The following is a 16,674-nucleotide window of genomic DNA, read 5'->3' on the forward strand; positions in this document are numbered from 1 at the left end:
CCTGTTAGATGAATATATCGCTCACTCCTTTCAAGAACGTCATAAATAAAAAACTGTAAATTTTCAGATATGCATGTTTTTGTAATACCCAGAAAATGTACTATATTCCAGCAAAAGAGGCATATTTTTAACTTAATATTTACCCGCTACAGGGCATTTGTTGTTTTTGCATTTTGAAGAAAAGGTATTGTTTAATTATTTTTTTAAAAATAAAGTAGTTATTTTTCAAATGGAGAAAGAACCTTCAGGTTTAACCTAAAAATATCTGTTGCACAGTGAAAAGTTCAATAAGTGGCTTGATATTTATTTTTAATAAATTGTATTATATTTTTAAGCTTTAAAAACGTTCTCCTGAAAAATCACGTTTTTTTATTTATGACGTTCTTGAAAGGAGTGAGCGATATGGCATAACGATATATGATAGATGTTTGAGTGGTAATATACGAAAAAATGCAAGGCTGAGATAAGCACTATCGATAAAATTAGAAAACTGAGTTGAGATGGTTTGGACAGGTGGAATGAAAGAGTGAAGAAAAAACAGTAAAACAAATTTAGTAGACGAATCAAGTTAGAAATAGGAACAAAGGACCGAGGAATAACACTGATCACGTCCAAAATAGACTTCAAAATTATAGCAAAATGTATCAATTTATAAACGCTTTATTCATTGATAAAAATTAATTGTCTTCACACAACCGTTACATTTTGAATGTTTATTTTTTTGTGCCATTCACACATCTCAAGCTAAATACCTACGTTTAAAAATATATACACCAGCTTCCCTTCTTAAAATAATCACCGCACGCCCCTGCGCGATACGCTTATTAAAAATATAAAACAAAAAGCTCTTTGAGGCGTCGGCTCGCAATATGAGGAGAAGATAAATAAAAATAAAAGCTCATATGTGTGGCAACAATAGACTCGGCTAAAATTTCTCGAGACGTTCCTACTTCTCACCAATCTCGTGTTTCTTCCCCTCCAAAGAAACTCAAGAGATTGCAAGAAGAAAGAGCGAAGATCTGCAGCCGAGTAAATAGAACGAACAGGTGTTTGCGTAAGAAAAGATGTAGCACTATAATGCTGGTTTTTGCGTGGCCTATATCGCCTGAAAACATCAATGACAACTTCTTTCACATGATAGTTTTTGGCAGTATCTTTATTTGAGCTGAGTTTTTTATTTAATTGTTGGGTAATTTACCAAAAGAAAACAAGGTTTTTGTTAGATTGAATTCTACATTTATTTATATATATCTTAATACGTGACGCGTTTCGTCTTCTTAAGACATTATCAAACGAAACGCGTCACTTATTAAGATATACATAAATAAATGTAGAATTCAATCCAACAAAAATCTTGTTTCATTTTGGATATATTACCCAACAATTCAATATGGAACTGTACCAACTGTCTGCAGTTACAATAAATAAGTTTTTTATTTAGCAGAGAGCTTTTCGATCATAGATTTGTCCTGAAATATGTATGAGACTTTTTATTTATAATTAAAATGTAACTTTGTTTTAAAATAACTATAAATATTTTATTATAACTTAATTTTAATGTCTACCGGTTTCGAAGCTAAGCGCTTCTTTATCAAGACTGATTAATACTATTAATCGGTCTTGATAAAGTTATAGTAATAATAGTATTAATCAGTCTTGATAAAGAAGGGGATAGCTTCGAAACCGGTAGACATTATAATTAAGTTATAATAAAATGTTTATTCTGATTTTAAAACAAAGAAATCGCTTAAAAGCTAATTCGAGTAAATGTATATATTTTGTTGTTTTAACGAGTTATTTACTCTTTGCTAGATTAAAATTTAGTAGCGTGCTTCGAAGAGATTGTACCAAATTAGTATTTGTTTAAACATTGTTCACAACATACGGAAAGAGAAGCAATTAATCATTTCCCAGACAAGATAGTGACAAGCTTGCTGTCGATTTATGATTTATTGCAGCATAGAAAGCCGCCATTTTGTATTGTACATAATTGCTCATTCTTATTTGGGAAAACGGAGCTTTTTCCAATTTTTTATACTACTTTTATGAATTTTAAAACGAATTGATATTAAATTTATGCAGTGATCGAGAAAAATCTTAAGTAAAATATCTGTTTTTTATGATGAAAATGTAAAAAAATTCAATTTAAGCTTGTGGAATAATCAGGAAAGCAATCGGCGTAAGAGCATATTAATATCGATTTCTCAACATAGATAAAGAAGTGTCTCAACTTGATATGAAACATGTGTAATGTAGCCAAATGCCAGGTCGTAAGCCCTGGGATGCTCAGATTTCCATATACATGTATCTATCAAGTTAAGAAACTTTAAAAAATGACATCTCCTTCGTAGGGTGAATACTCCAATGTCCTAACTAACTAACTAACTAACCATAACGCCGCTTCCCCACAGGGGTAGGCAGAGAGAATAGAACGCCACACCACTCTGTCTTTGCAAAGATTATTCGCCTCTTCCACGTTCATGCATCTCCTCATACATAACCCGCCGATTGTTACGACTTATAACCTGACCACATTCAAGTATTTGGCATACCTGATCGTGCCATGTTTTTCTCGGTCTTCCTCTGCTCTTTTTTCCACTTGCATTCGCCTCATAAATTTGTTTCACCGTTCTTTCCGCACTCATTCGTTCTACATGTCCAAACCATCTCAACACACCTTTCTTAATTTTATCGATAATGCTTATCTCAGCTTTGCATTCCTTCCTTATTTCACTATTCGAACACCTATCATACATCGTTTTGTAGCACATTCTTCTGAGAGATCGCATTTCGACTGCATTCAGTTTACTTTCATCCTTCTTTTGCCAACTCCGTGTTTCGCTTCCATACATTAGAGTTGGAACCAGGACTCCGTTGTGCACTGCCAGTTTAGCTTCCGCTGATGGGTTTTTATTTGCTATAACTATGGTGATATTGTTTGATAAATATTCATTTTTAATTTTTAATTTACGTTTTACTTGTTAAATACCACTCTTTATTAACATCTATTGTGTGTTTCGATGCATTCCGCATCATCTTCACAAAAGTCGTATGTGAAGCTAAGTACAAATTGAAGACTTAATTAAAAATGAATAGATATAACCACAAAGCGACTGCCGAATCAATTCATGAAAAATTTTGGAGTCTGATGCAGGAGTAGGGCGTAAGACTTATCATGGGCTGGTTTTAAGTGATCACAGGTATAACATCAACATTCTATTATTTATTGATTCGGCATTAACTTTGTGGAATGACATGATCATTTTATTAACATTAAACGATTGAATATACCACTTTATCGAGTTTTATTTTTATTTACGACTAGTTTCGAAAACATCTGTCGTTTTTTAATAAAATAATCAACATTCTACATATAATTGACAATCACTCAAATTTCGGAAGTTGTATTTATGCGTCAATTATTTTACTATCTATATGTGGCTGTTCATTAAGATTTTTAAAATGTTTTTTGAGTTCAATGAAGAAGAAATAGACCCAGTGAATTTTTTTAAAATTGGTTTAAAATTATTTATTTACTCGTTATCACTAACTTCCTAATAATACTAATCGACAACCAGCTTCAGAATATAATAGAACAACTGTATAGTTTTTTCTTTCACTTTTATTTTATTCGACCAGTGACCGGGTTTCGTCGTGACCGATATCGTCAGACTGGTAATGATTTGTCTGTCTATCACGACGAAATCCGGTCACTGGTCTAAAAAAATAAAAGTGGAAAAAACTAAATAATTATTGGTATATCATATAAAATACAGTTCCACCAAGAAATGTTAGTACAAAGCTTAAATCAGTTTCATAATGTACAAATTTTAAATAAAAATCCAGAAATTATCTTTGAATTATCTACACTTCATAGATTATTCGTTATCTTTTCACTTTAATTCCAGCCCTTCTCACAGCCCTTGTTCAATTAAATTAAACTTAACAAAAATGACACGCCTCAATGTATATCTCATTGTGCGCTATTGATATGAATACCAATAGTCTGCTTTTAACGGGCAGTTAATATTCAATAATTTACCGTTAGTGCACAGCATAGGTTCCCAAACTGGGCAAATTGCCCGCTTGTGGAATATTATGAATGGATATAATGGTTGAGCAACAAATTAGAAAAAATATAAAAATCCTTCAGTACACAACTATGATACCCACATCTCAAACAAACAAGGGTTTTAAAAAGGAACAAAAAATAATCTTTTCATCTCAGATGTCTCTAGTGAAATTCTAGTGATCCAAGAACAATGTTTCAAAATTGATTCATATTAATATATATGAAAAAAATCTATATAATTATAGAACTTTCAAGAATTTGAGTAGTGTGGTTATGAATAATGGGTAGAATTGGTGAATGTTACACGTGTGTAAAGTGATCACATAAACCAGCCTATGATGGTCGTCAACCCCGTAAATGCCCAGACTTCCATATTCTTCTTCATCTTTGATGAGATGTCAAAAAATAATATGAAAAATAACTACTAGAATTGATGATAATCCAGATTTGTAACTAAATTGTAAGTATTTGGACACATTCAAAGAATGTAAATAAAAATATGGACCAAAGGCATGAGTAAATTATGAAGAGTTCAAATTGAAAATTTGTTTAATATTTCGGAGAACACATAACTTTCTCATCCAATGTGCTGTAGAAAGAGCTGCCAACCACCGGTTCTAGATTCACCTGTACGTCATTTAAATATACCTACAAAAATTCAATTCCAAAATTTTAAAAATAAAATTCTACTTAAGCACCTCACCAAAACTTATAATGTAATTACATATAACGACAATACACTTCTTCAACTTAAATTTATTTTCATTAATTGATTCAGAAGTCACTTTGTGGTAAAATCTATCCATGTTTAATCAATGTTTTACTTATTAAATACCACTATTTCTTAAAATCTACTGTGACACGTGTTTCGATGAATTCCGCATCATTTTCAAACACCGAAAGCATTGAAACACGTGTCACTGTAGATTTTAAGAAATAGTGGTATTTACTAAGTAAAACATTAATTAAAAATAAATAAATTTTGTCAGAAAAATTATATAAAATCATGGTTTTCGACCCCTGCCTTATTGTGCACATAAAATAGAATTTGGTCTAAGCTCGGTAAATGGCCAAATAAAAAATATAATAAAAAAAAACTATATGGCTGTTTTTTTGTTACATAAAATGCAGTTGCATCAAGAAATGTCAGTACAAAATAAAAATTTTATAGACATATAATTTGTTTCCTTATAAGTTTATAATTGTATATATCAGTTTTATAAAGGTATAAATATAATATAAACAGAGTTTATATTTATACCTTTAGATGGAAGAAATAAAGTTACCGAAACTAGTAGATTTAAAAAAAATCAAGTAGTAAAAAATAGGTATTTTATTTATAATTTAATCTTGTTATGCCTCGTGTAAATGCCGAAACGATAAATAACATATAAATATATTAAAAAAACTTACTTCATTAAATAACTTTATATTAAATATGACATTATATAAATACACATGTCATATGATTATGTTGGTGAAAAAAATACGCAAATATACGCTTAATATTTATTGTAATCCTAAATAAAGATACCGTTTTAAAAAGGCGGGCGATGAAAAATATTGACGTTGAAAAATAGAACCGAGTCAAATAACTTTGGGAATTTGTGGTTTACAAGGTAAAACCCCAAATACTCGTATCAATGGAAAAGGGTGCCTTTCGTGGAAAATAGGACATTAAAATTTGTCCTATTTCACATATACGATAACCTTCCGAGAATACGGTTGAAATAATAGGCGGAATATTGGTTAAGGGTGAAGGCAAACACAATATTCTGTGCGTATTTTCGTATTGGCAACTAACGAGCGATTTGATAAAGACCTTCAAAGTAATTATTCGCAACTCGTAACTAATAATCGAATGTAATGTAGGTCAGACATCGCTTCTTCGCCTTATGCATGTTTGCTTCTTAGTAACGTATTTCCTGTTGGAGGACCTTGTGACGAAAATACAAATATAATAAAAAGTTTATAACATTTTGAGTGTGTCCGAATATTTGTTCACAATTCTGGATTATTTCCGACTATAGGAGTTATTTTTCATATATATTTTTCTATCTCAACATAGATGAAGAGGAATATGGAAGTCTTAGCATTTACAGGGCTTACGACAGTCATAGGTTGGTTTAAATAATCACCAGTCTGATGATGTCGGTAACGACGAAACCCGGTCGCTGGTCAAATAAAAACAAAGTGGAAAAGCTAAAAATATTGGTTTTAATCTAATAATATATTAAAATGCAATTCCATCACGAAGTGTCAGTGGATAATATAAATCTATTAAATAATCACTTTACACATGTGTAAGATTCACCAATACTACCCATGATTGACAACCACACTACTCGTATTCTTGAAACTTGAGCAGAAACTCTTTAAATAGATGCCTCTAGTTAAATTCTAGTGATTCAAGCACTATCTTTTATATTTGAACAATATATATACAGAAGTTCCAAGAATTTGAGTGTCAGAAATGAAAAGTCTAAGGAGCATATCTGGCAAGAGTAGACGAGATAGAATAAGTAACAGCAGGATAAGAGCAATATTCGAGATCGAAGAAGATCGCATGTGAGGAGAGTGGAACCATCCAGACTCCCTTACATTGCACTGCTCGGCCAACTCCAAGGTAGACTACCCCCGGCCAAACCACCAATGAGATGGATTGAAAGCTGGGAATCGACATCGCAGGAGGCTAATCCATTTTAAAACTGGTCTACACCGAGAAGAAATAGAAAAATTATGTGTATGATGAAATAAATAAATAAATACGATTTCTTGGACACTCAAAATATGCGAAAAATTAGTTTTTTTAATTTGGTTTCTTAATTCGATCACCCATGTATATCATGATAATGTTTTAGTTAAATGAATTAATTTGTTTATAAGATGCCATTTAACATTTTTTCGCTGTGCCCATTCGTAATTAGAGCGAAACTCTAATCTGTTATAAAAATAATTAAAATTCCAGTATTGTTACTAGTGCGGTTATTTAAATAACACGTTTCATAAGCACTAAAAGAAAATAATATCCACATTAAAACGTGTGTTTACCGTGTTCATAAGATAAAAATATTTCATTTAAAATATGTAGGGATAAAGAAAACACTTTTGAAATAAAATAATGAAAAACAGACAATTGTATATTTGAAAAGTTTTCAACTGAAATAATTATTTCAGTTAAAATAGGGTGAATTAACTCACTTGTTTCACCCGTTTATGAAGATAAATAATAATACAGAGATAGTAAAACATTTGAAGCATTTTTCAAAAAAAACTTTAAAAAATAATATTCCTCTAAAATATACAATTTACTAGATATAAATGGAAGACGCGAACATTGTTTGCATATACAGATTAATGTTGCGTTCTATTCTCTATGCCTACCTCTGCGTGAAGCGATATGATGATTAATTTTTATATTTTCTTTAATAATGTATGTCCGTCTCCATAGTGTAATGGACAGCCCTCTCGGCTACCGATCTGGAGGTCCCGGGTTCAATTTTTTTAATCAGGTGGGGTCAAATAAATATAAGTGATTTTTTCACTCAAATATTTCTACAATATCACCCTGAACTGGAATATGAAGCGAAGGGCTGATCACTTTTCCTTCATGTGTTAACGATCAAGATAACACCACGTTTGTATGATGCTGTGCCAATTGGGGTGCGGATAAGTGTTTGAAGAAGAAAAATATTTACATTGTAAAATTGGCCAAGCTTAGACCAAATATAAATACATATAGTATTAACTTTGTAAAATTAGTTTAGCTAGGACCAAATACTAATATTCACATAGTAAAATTGGTCTGGTAAGGACCAAATATTAATATTCACATAGTAAAATTGGTCTAGCTAGGACCAACTGTAAATATTAACATAGTAAAATGGGTCAAAATCGTGTATATGGTATATCCCCGTGCAGGTGGTATCTAACACGTTCTTCAAATGATCGTAAAAATCTTTTTTCCAGATAATAATAGCATCACGTTCACTTTTTATTACACAATATCCCTTTTTTGCACGTGCATTTGTGATAATGTTATTTGCACAGTCCACTAAGTAAACAAGAAATTCACGAATGGAATGATGTATACATCTACAAAAAAAGTTAGTTAGCTTATATTATATTCAATAACATCTCGGCTGTCCAAATTTAAAACACAGTAAGGGACATTTTTTTGTAGTATGTTTTTTTTTGCATTTATGGACTAAGTAGACTCTACTTAGTCCAAAAATGCAAAAAAAACCTACTACAAAAAAAATGTCCCTTACTGTGTTTTGAGTTTGGACAGCCGATCTGTTTTGTTATTATTTTTTTGACATCTCATCAAAGACGAAGAAGAATATAGAAATCTGGGTATTTGCAGAGCTAACGATCATAGACTGGCTTGAGTGATCACTTTACACACGTGTAAAATTCACCAATTCTACCCATTATTGACAACCACTCTACTCTAATTCTTGGAAATTCCATATATACATATGAACCAATTTCGAAACTTTGTTCTTAAATCACTAGAACTTCATTAGAGACATCCATTGGTGAGATGAAAAGAAGCTTTTTATTGAGCAGAAACTCTTTTATTAGTATGTGAGATCCGAATACTGGATGAATCTTTGATGAGATGTCAAAAAATAATATGAAAAATAACTCATATAATTGGAGATAATCCAGATTTGTAAACAAGTATTTAGACACACTCAAATGTTGTAAAAATATTTTTTACACTAAATTAAAATCATAAATATATTAACATCTTCTTACAATATATTTCTTTTTAAATTCTTAGATTCTTTTCATTCTCCATACTTTCAAGGTATAGGTGGAAGTTGAAGGATCAAAAGTGATCAGCCCTTCGCTTCAGGTACCTGTCCAGGGTGATATTGAATAAATATTAGAGTAAAAAAATCACTTATATTTATTTGACACCCCCACTGAGAATCGAACCCGGGACCTTCAGAACGGGAATGAAACAATTACTTTCCATTAAATCTTTATGAAAATTAAAAATTAATGATGATGAGGAAGGCAAAGGAAGAAGGGAGTTTAGAGAAGGAAGTAGAGAAATAACTAAGGTCTACTGTGACACGTGTTTCGATGCATTCCGCACAACTTCCAAACACCACAAAATGATGCGGAATGCATCGAAACACGTGTCACAGTAGGTTTTATAAAAAAAGTGGTGTTAATGGTACATTCGGGAATCCAAAATAAATAATTTGAAAAAATACATATGGAAGATATATATGTAGTGTTTAGTCATATTTTCTTATTTCGTTTATTCCTTATGTTTTTTTTTTTTAATATTTTCATTTGTTTTATTTTCTCATTTTGTATTATTTCTCAATTGTTTATTTTAAATATGCTTCTTACCCTATGTTTTTCTCATTTATTTCTTTTAAAAATGCTTCGTATGCCTATTTATTATACCTGTTTATTGTTTTTAAATTTTGACAAGTATTAGTTTTGGTTATTTAAAAAAAATCTATTTTGTAACTTTATTATTTGTGTTCCAGTCTTGTTAACCTTAACCCCATGTCCCAAAATGAGAAATATAAATTACTCATCGGGAATATTATATATCGCTCACTCCTTTCAAGAACGTCATAAATCAAAAATCGTCAATTTTCAGTTGTGCATGTTTTCGGAATGCCCAGAAAATGTACTATATCCCAGCAAAAGAAACATACTTTTAACTTAATATTTACCCGCTACAGGGCAGAAAATGTTATTTTTGCATTTTGAAGAAAATGTTTGGTTTAATTATTTTTTTTTAAATATACTAAATATTTTTCAAATAGAGAAAAAACCTTCAGGTTTTACCTCAAAAGAACTGTTGCACAGTAAAAAAGTTCAATAAGTGGCTTGATATTTATTTTTAATACATTATGTTATATTTTTAAACTTTAAAAACATTCTCCTGCAAAATCAAGTTTTTTGATTTATGACGTTCTTGAAAGGAGTGAGCGATAAATGACTTATGTATGTAACATGTTTTGAAGAGTAAATAAATAAAGTGGAACTTAAATTAAAAACGGATACATTTTACCTCAAAGTGACTGCTGAATCCATAAATGAAAAACTAAGGGATTAGTAAAATAGCCTTTTATAATAACTCAAATCTGGGGAAAATACTAATTAATAATAAAGATAAAAGGGAAAAAGAAACAAATTCAGGCTCAAATTTATTAAGTTGTGGATCATGCATTGCTGAATACGTGGGGCAAACAGGACGATCGTTTAAAATAAGAATAAACGAACATGTCCAAAGTTGGAGAAATAAAAAAGAAAACTCCACTTTTGCAAACCACTTGATAGAGTCAAATCATGATTTCGATAAAAATGTTAATGTAAAAATCTTACACAAATGTAGTAAAGGTAAAAAATTAGATAGGCTCGAAATTTTGGAAATAAATAGATTAAAAAATTGTCATAATAAATACATATTAAATGATCAAGTAACACACATTCATTCTCCCTTACTTTACCCATTAGAAAAGAAACAATAGATGCCTTAATGTCTTGTCGATAAGAAATGACTGCCGGGAAATTTACATTTCAGAGAACTTCGGACTCCCCCCGGACAACCACAGCTCAGTGGAAGGAGCCGTCAACCACCATTTCCTGATACCTCGTTACATAATTTAAATTCATTTACAAAAAATGCAAATCTATTATAACTTTATATAAAATCGTGCTTTCAATACAAAAAAAACTTTTATAAAAAATATTTTAAATATCATACAATACTTAAATTCACTCAAATTAAATTAATTTCTCATAAAATTATATCAAATCATGGTTATCAACTCCTGCCTTCTTTTATATATAACATAACAATTTGTATAGCCTCTCACCAGTCTGATGATGTCGGTAACGACGAAACCCGGTCGCTGGTCAAATAAAAAAGTGGAAAAGCTAAAAATATTGGTTTTAATCTAATAATAAATTAAAAATGCAATTCCATCACGAAGTGTCAGTGGATAATATAAATCTATTACTAAGGGATTAGGTTTGATGGACAGTTAGGATTCTAATGATAGATGGTGAAGTCTTTTATAAAGTTTTATATTAAGTTTTATAATCCATAACTGGATTTTCATCATTTACGCAACGCGCCCACGTACCTAACGCTGATTAATGGACAGTAGTTACTTGTTAGTTCAATTGGTGGCAATTACAGAATGACCGGTGGTGCGGTGGGCAGCGAGTAGGGAGAGTGTCCGACTAATTAAAACGCAGGGTCGTGAACCCGGGCTCTTGGCATGCTGGTGGTACATTTGTAGGAATTCTGGTGGATCTCAGACTGCAGGGCCGAATTTACATAGGATTAAATTCATTATTCTTCTTTGAAACCTAATCTTCCTTATCATTATCCTTAAATCCTTTTAATTAGATATAGGTGAAATTATTAATTAACTGGGTCTCTACCCAGTTATCTCAATAAGTCAGTATTAATAAGGATGCCATGAAATGGGTGATGATATAAGATAACAATATTGATATCTCAACATAGATGAACAGGAATATGGAATTCTGGGTATGTGTACCGACTTGTAATATGCTGGTTTAAGTGAACACTTTATAGACGCGTAACATTCACCGTACCACCCATGATTGAAATTAATTTATTATTCAATTGACACCATCTTTCACATGCTACTTTTCGGCACACACACACACACACACATATAAATATATAAATATATATATATATATATATATATATATATATATATATATATATATATATATATATATATATATATATATATATATATATATATATACATATATATATATATATATATATAGATACATATAAATATATATATATATATATATATATATATATATATATATATATATATATATATATATATATATATATATATATATATATATATATATATATATATATATATATATATATATATATATATATATATATATATACAAACAAATTTTGAAAATAAAAATTAAAGAAAACTTTTTCAAAGTATTCAATAGGAAAAAAAATCCGACATTTTTAAAAGTCTCATTTATAAGCAATAAGAAAAAAACGACTACTTGACATTATTATTCAGTACACAACATTTCCACATAGTTGAAATCTCTAATACGGGCCTGTTTTTGTAAATAATGTTGAACGTGTCCAATAGAGAGATGGAATGACTCGGAGTCAATTGTTTTAATTGATGACGTCATTCATGCATCATTTCAAAAGAGAATAATTATTATTGAAGAGTGCAATTAGCCGAGATGAGCTAAATGTTACACGAAGTTTTCTCGTTACCCCCCCCCTTCCCCCCACTCTACCGCGAGGAATAAGTCAATTAACCAGCACGCACTAATCTGTTTTATAGTTCAGAAAGATCCATTTATTATTTTACCATTTATAATATTTAAGATAAGTTCATGAACATTATATGAACATATGCAGTTCTAATAAAGAACCGCATATCGCTCACTCCTTTCAAGAACGTCATAAATAAAAAATCGTCAATTTTCAGTTGTGCATGTTTTCGGAATGCCCAGAAAATGTACTATATCCCAGCAAAACAGGCATATTTTTAACTTAATATTTACCCGCTACAGGGCAGAAAGTGTTGGTATTGCATTTTGAAGAAAAGGTATAGTTTAATTATTTTTTTAAATATTAAAAAATAGAAAAGGTATAGTTTAATTATTTTTACTAAATATTTTTCAAATGGAGAAAAAACCATCAGGTTTTACCTAAAAAGATCTGTTGGACAGTAAAAAGTTCGATAAGTGGCTTCATATTTATTTTTAATACATTGTATTATATTTTTAAACCTTAAAAACGTTCTCCTGAAAAATCAAGTTTTTTGATTTATGACGTTCTTGAAAGGAGTGAGCGATATGTTCTTCGCTTTATGGTTTAAATACCAGCACTGTAGACTAAGAAGATCCGAATTTCTAACTAATTTTTCAATGGTTCGGAGTACCTCTACCATAAACGAACGCAAACGGGTTAAACTAGTACCACCTAACATATATATATATATACCGATATATATACATATGGTATATAAAACCTGTTGATGAGAACATCTTTAGTACTCAAAACTGGTCATGTTAACATGAATAAACTCAAAAAGTGGTATTATACAAGTCTTTTATTTTTACATTTTATTTACTTGGTCCATACCACAATTAGTAATTATTGATATTTGCCAAGTAACAATTAAATAAATAAACCATTAAAATAAGCAAAATAATTAAATTCAAGTTTTAAATAATTTAATGCATAAATTTTAAAATAAACCTACTTTGTAATGGATTTGTCCATTTTGTGTTGTCGTATCAGGATATTGCAGCATTTGTCGAAAATAATTGTTGGGTGTGTTCGCGCCTAAATCGTGGTCTCCGATAGAAAATGGGACAAATTAGAATACAATGAAGTCATTACAATCGTAAGTAGTCAAGAACCACTATTTTGCATAATTTGTTATACGGTAGGCCAGACCGGGGCAAGATGTTACAGGGGGCATGTCAACACAAATGTAGAAAAAAACGTGGGGTTCTTCTTAAGTCATGCAAATCAATTATTTGAATGGCTTGAGAAGCCCACCACACTATTGAAAAAACAAAGGTAGATATGTACGTACAAGTTTTGTACTGACATTTCTTGGTGGAACTGCATTTTATAAAATAAAATAATTACCGTAGAACGGGGCTACTTGATCTTTAATGTGTTACTTGAGCCCAGTATAAAAATAAATAAATCTGTATTTGGTCTACAATAATTAACGTATCGTGACAATAAGTGTCTCCTGTCAGGGAAACAATGGACCATGTCGATACGTTCATTATTGTAAAACCAAATTCAGATCTAAATATGTTTTTGTACTAGGCTCAAGTAACACATCAAAGCTCAAGTAGCCCCGTTCTATGGTACATGTTTTTTCACATATATTTTATTCAACCAGTGACGGGTTTCGTCGTAACCGACATCATCACACTGATAGGAGGCTAGACAAAATTCTGTATGTATGTATAAAAAATGTTATAAACACAAAAAGTAAGGGGTCGATAATGTTTTTTTCTTTTCTTATTCGATTAATTTAAATTGAATGAATTTATGTAGCGTATAACAATTATAATTATATAGGTGTATGTAAGTTATGGGAAACGGTTTTAAATTTGATATTATTTTATTTTATTTTGGAAATGGATTTTAACCACTTTGAGATGTCAAACGACCTATCATAGGCGGGCTTAAGTGATTACTTTATAAACTTGTAACATTCACCATTCTACCCATGATTGACAACCACACTACTCAATTTTCTCACAACTTAAACTAAAGTTCTCACGTCGCGTCAATTCGACAACTTCTCTCACACGAGTTCTCGACACCATCTATGGGTTGAGTTGGGTAAGTTTTTCACTCAGGAGAAACCCTCATGAAATGTATGTATGTGATTCTACAGTAATTATTTTACATACTAAGAGACGCCTGAAAACGTATTTTTGTCACACTTACCATGTAATTTGACCTGTTTTTTGGAGTGATAGTCAATTGTGAGTAGAATGGCGAATGTAACACATGTATAAAGTAATCACTTAAAAGCGCATATGACAGGTTGTTAGACCTGTAAATACCCAGACTTACATATTCTTCTGAAGCATCGTTGAGATGTTAATAAAAAACAACTCCTTAATGGACACACCGTGATTTTGGAACAACGATTTTGATACACCTAAAATATTGTATGTATTTTTTAATTTCAATCACCCATCCCTGGTGTGTACTTAGTTGAATGTTTCTATAGCGTTTATTATTGTTTTTCAATTTTGATATGTCCGCCTCCATAGTGTAATGGTCAGCACGCTCGACTATCATTCTGGAGGTCCCGGGTTCGATTCCCAGGGGGGGGTCAAATAAATATAAGTGATTTTTTCACTATAATATTTATTCAATATCACCCTGGACTGGTACCTGAAGCGGATGGCTGATCACCTTTCCTTCATGTGTTAACGATCAAGATAACACTGCGTTTATATGCAGTGCCCTATGCACCATTAGGGTGCGGATAAGGGTTTGATGATGATTTTTATATCTGATTCAATGAGTTCCCAGGTTCGATGAGTTGAATTGTTATTTATGCGGCTAGTACCATCGGCTGGGTTTAATGCACCACACCATAATAAATACATATCTGATCCAGACGACATCTGTTAATAACACATCCGCCGGTTATAAATTTCACCCGACCAACTGCCTCCGCAGGCGTGCTTCACGAGTTTACTTTCATTGCGCCAATTATAAATTAGTCCCGCCATTTAATGAAACCATTGTCAATGATAATAATTTACCAGAATTCGAGAATATGACTACTGGGATACCATATATAATACTGCCACTTAATGAAACCGTCGTCGATATTTTTTTTACCAGAATTCGAGAATACGATCACAGGTATATAATTCCGTCATTTAATGAAACCGTTGTCAATGATGATTATTACAAGAATTGGAGAATACAATCATTGGAAAACAACCTCGACATTTAATGAAACCATCTTCAACGACAACAATTTACCAGAAATCGAGAATAACTAACTAACTAACTAACCATCACGCCGCTTCCCCGCAGAGGTAGGCAGAGAGAATAGAACGCCACACCACTCTGTCTTTGCAAACATTCCTCTCTTCTTCCACGTTCATACATCTCCTCGTACATACCCGCCGATTGTTTCGCCTCCTAACCTAACCGCTTTTATGTGTTTGGCATACCTGATCGTGCCAAGTTTTTTTCGGTCTTCCTCTGCTCCTTTTTCCAATTACATTCACCTCATAAATTAATTTTACCGTTCTTTCCTCACCCATTCGTTCTACATGTCCAAACTATCTCAAAATACCTTTCTAAATTTGATCGATAATGCTTATCTCAGCTTGAAGAAAAGGTATTGTTTAATTATTTTGTTAAATATACTAAATATTTTTCAAAGGGAGAAAAAACCTTCAGGTTTTACCTAAAACGATCTGTTGCACGGTAAAAAGTTCAAAAAGTGGCTTGATATTTATTTTTAATACGTTATATTATATTTTTAAACTTTAAAAAGGTTCCCCTGAAAAATCAAGTTTTTTGATTTATGACGTTCTTAAAAGGAGTGAGCGAATTGTCTTGTGATTTTTAATATTAGTTTATTAGCCAATAATCCAGCATCTTAACAAAAGTCTATTTGCAAGTGTGCAAAGGGCCTTAAATTCTCCATATCACCTTATACATTAGCGTTCGGAATCACCTCTGGAATTGAACCTTAGAAGGCAAATGTAGCGACCGAGGAAGGAATGCGCCATTAAACAATGTTTGTCCCCGCGCCGTGCGTTAGTCACGCGCGCATGCGCGCTGCAATGGAAACAAAGGAAACACCATTTGTTTTTTTTTTCTTCAAAACATTTGCCGCGTAATCCAAGAAGTACGTGACGTCACCGGTTGTTGCAAAAACAGCGCAATCGGAAACGACACGCGAATGTTTACTTATCTTGTAGACGTTCAGTTGGTAACTAAACTAACTTTTTCTAAATAGCTTAACACGGGCAGGAATCCAACTCCCCATCCAAGTATCCAC

The sequence above is a fragment of the Brachycentrus maculatus genome, unplaced genomic scaffold (assembly GCF_059751285.1).
Source record: "Brachycentrus maculatus isolate JH-2025_06_01 unplaced genomic scaffold, ASM5975128v1 h1tg001744l, whole genome shotgun sequence".
NCBI lineage: Eukaryota > Metazoa > Arthropoda > Insecta > Trichoptera > Brachycentridae > Brachycentrus > Brachycentrus maculatus.